The sequence below is a fragment of the Lathyrus oleraceus genome, chromosome 4 (assembly GCF_024323335.1).
Source record: "Lathyrus oleraceus cultivar Zhongwan6 chromosome 4, CAAS_Psat_ZW6_1.0, whole genome shotgun sequence".
Classification (NCBI taxonomy): domain Eukaryota; kingdom Viridiplantae; phylum Streptophyta; class Magnoliopsida; order Fabales; family Fabaceae; genus Lathyrus; species Lathyrus oleraceus.
The window spans coordinates 57,385,735-57,389,486 of NC_066582.1; the positions used below are offsets into that span (position 1 = coordinate 57,385,735).

Consider the following 3,752-nt stretch of genomic DNA (forward strand, 5'->3'; position numbering starts at 1 on the left):
GAAGACCAAAATCATAGACCTCTTAAGGATTTCGCCCAACCATCCAACGAAGAACCTAGTTCTAGTATAGTAAACCCAACCATCCCAGCTAATAATTTCGAACTTAAACCCTCCATGTTGCAACTAGTGCAACAGAGACAATTCGCAGGTCTCGCTACTGAGAACCCGAACCAACATTTAAAAATCTTTCTCCAATTAGCAGTCACTTTTAAAACCAATGGAGCTTCTCCTGAGGCAATCCGTTTAAGATTATTCCCTTTCTCCCTCAGAGATAAAGCCCTATAGTGGTTAGATTCCCTTCCACCCAATTCTATAACAACTTGGGATAACCTTAGAAAAGTATTCCTTGCTAGATACTTTCCCCCAAGTAAGACCGTCGTTCTTCGAAACCACATAACTAGATTTACCCAGAATCAAGGAGAATCGTTGTTCGAAGCTTGGGAGAGATATAAAGAGCTGTTAAGAGCATGCCCGTATCATGGTTTAGAAAATTGGTTGATCATTCAAACCTTCTATAATGGACTTCACTATAACACTAAGATGACCATCGACCTGCCGCAGGCGGTGCACTGATGAACAAACCTTATCCTGAAGCTAGTGCCCTCATCAAAGATATGGCTCAAAACCATCAATCGTGGGGAGTTGAACGAGCGACAGTTGAGAAGAAGGAAGTCCAAGGAGGAGTACATGAGTTAAGCTCTATAGACATGATGCAAGCTAAAATGGACGCGTTGGTCCTCAAGGTGGAACATATGTGCATAAACCCGAATACTGCAGTTGCAGTTTCGTCGGATTGTGAGATATGTGGAACCAAAGGACACTAATCTGTAGAATGCAATCTCTTAAACGAAACCCACTATGAGCAAGTGAACTACACCCAAGGGAACCCATATTCAAACACCTATAACCCTGGATGGAGGAATCATCCGAACTTCTCCTATAAAAGCAATAACCCTATCCAAAATAATGCACCTCCGAGACAAACAGGTTACCAAGCCCCAAGACCAAATCAACCTATGCAACCTGTGCCACCAAAGTCGAGCCTTGAGAAAATTATGGAAAATTTTATCACTGCTTAAACCCAACAAAACAAAGAGTTCATGAACCAGAACATTCACGTTAAAGAACTGATTACCCAGTTAGGAACCAAGGTTGACCAAATAGTTACTCACACCAAGATGCTTGAAACCCAGATCTCTCAGGTAGCTTTAAACCAAACCCCCCAGACCACACCTGGAGGACAGTTCCCAAGACAACCTCAAGAGAATCCGAGAGGACAAGCCAATGCCATTATCCTACGAAGTGGGAACGCTTATGATGAACCACCAAACCCAAGATTGAGTGAACCCAAAACTTCTAAGGAATATACCGAACCCACGGACGAAGTGAAGGAACCAGAGGAATCTGAAAAACAGGAAGGTCAAGAAAAAGGAGAAGAACCTAAAGACAAAACTTATGTACCACCCCCGCCATATAAACCACCGATACCATATCCGCAAAGACTCAAACAAACCCAGATCAATAACCAGTATCAGAAATTTATTAAGGTTATAGAAAAAATTTACGTAGAAATCCCTTTCACAGAAGCCATCACCCAAATACCTTCTTATGCAAAGTTTCTCAAAGAAATTCTTACCAACAAACGTAGACTCGACGATCCGAAGCCCTTGGAATGCAATTCTATTTCCGAGAATAAGTTAGCCAAAAAGGATAAAGATCCTGGAAATTTCTCCATTCCTTGTGTTTTGGGAAGTCATGTCATCGAAAAAGCTTTTCTAGACTTAGGATCTAGTGTGAGCTTAATGCCTCTAGCAGTTTGTGAGAGGTTAAACTTAGGAGAATTACAGCCTACTAAGATGTCACTTCAGTTAGCCGATAGATCTGTTAAGTATCCGATAGGCATATTAGAAGATGTCCCTGTTAGGATAGGTCAGTTAGTTATCCCTACTGATTTTGTTGTCATGGACATTAAAGAGGACAATGATATACCAATCCTTCTAGGTATACCGTTCTTATCAACTGCAGGAGCCATAATAGATGTCAAGAGAGGAAAGTTGACCTTTGAAGTAGGTGACGAGAAAATAGAATTTATACTTTCAAAATTTCTTTTGGCACCTGTGATGGGAGACGCATGTTATGCCATAGATATCATTGATGAATGCGTTAGGGAAATAGAACAAGAAGAAATTATAAAAACAATTAAGTTGCCATCAACTCTCATACTGGAAGATGATGACTTTAGGAAACCCTACATCGATGATAACCTTTACGAATGTTTATCCCTTACCCCAGATCCTATGCCATGTCCTAAGAAACCAACCTTAGAACTTAAGGAACTGCCTAAGAACTTGAGATATGAGTTCCTCGATGAAGAGATGAACCGTCCAGTTATAGTCAGTGCTACCTTGAGCCAAGAGGAAACAGACCAACTCTTAGATGTTTTACGAAGATATCCCTCAGCCTTAGGATACAATATCTCTGACCTGAAAGGTATAAGCCCATCCGTATGCATGCATCGGATTTTGCTCGAAGAAGATTCAAAGCCCTCTAGAGAACATCAGAGAAGAATAAACCCTATGATGAGTGTTGTTGTTAAAAAAGAAGTTCTTAAGTTACTTGAGGCAGGTATAATCTATCAGATCACGGATAGTAAGTGGGTGAGCCTTGTGCATGTAGTACCTAAAAAGGGAGGCATCACAGTCGTACAAAACGATAAAGGCGAAGATGTGGCAAAACGGATAGAAGGAGGATGGCGGATGTGCATAGACTACAGAAAGTTAAATAAAGCAACCAGGAAGGATCATTTCCCTTTACCATTTATACACCAGATGTTGGAGCGTCTAGCTAGACACTCTTACTTCTGCTATCTAAATGGATACTCTGGATTCTTCCAAATACCTATCCACCCCGAAGATCAAGAAAAAACTACCTTTACATGCCCTTATGGAACTTTTGCCTACAGACGAATGCCATTCGGTCTCTGTAATGCCCCAGCTACTTTCCAGCGCTGCATGATGTCAATCTTTACAGATTACCTAGATGGTATCATGGAAGTATTTATGGATGATTTCTCGGTTTGCGGATTTGATTTCAAAACTTGTCTTGCTAACCTTCAAAAAATCCTGGAGAGATGCGTGGAGGTGAACCTCGTGCTAAACTGGGAAAAGTGTCATTTCATGGTCACCGAAGGGATTGTTTTAGGACATATAGTTTCCGAAAAAGGTATTGAGGTAGATAGAGCTAAGATAGAAGTCATAGAGAACCTAAAACCACCCAAAACTATCAGAGAAGTCCGAAGTTTCCTTGGACATGCTGGATTCTACCGGCGTTTTATCAAGGACTTCTCCAAAATAACTAAACCTTTAACTAGCCTTTTAATGAAAGATGCTGAATTCATTTTCGATGAAAAATGTAATGAAGCATTTAATCTTTTAAAGCAAGTGTTGATTTCAGCACCCATCATGCAACCCCCTGATTAGTCAGAACCTTTCGAGATAATGTGCGACGCTAGCGATTATGCCGTTGGAGCCATTCTAGGACAAAGGAAAGATAAAACATTACATGTGATTTATTATGCCAGTAGAACCCTAGACGCTTCCCAACTTAACTACGCAACAACCGAAAAGGAATTACTCGTTGTAGTCTTCGCTATAGACAAATTTAGATCTTATCTAGTAGGAGCCAAAATTATAGTTTACACCGATCATGCTGCCATTCGTTACCTATTAAGTAAAAAGGATGCCAAGCCTAGG

At 40.7% G+C, this 3,752-nt stretch overlaps 1 non-coding gene across 1 annotated transcript; it reads right to left on the bottom strand.

Moving 5' to 3' along the window:
* Positions 1-378: 378 nt before the first annotated feature.
* On the bottom strand, positions 379-485 carry LOC127077104 (small nucleolar RNA R71). The gene has a single exon (XR_007787087.1). It is a non-coding gene; the product is annotated as a small nucleolar RNA R71 (small nucleolar RNA).
* Positions 486-3,752: the final 3,267 nt, after the last annotated feature.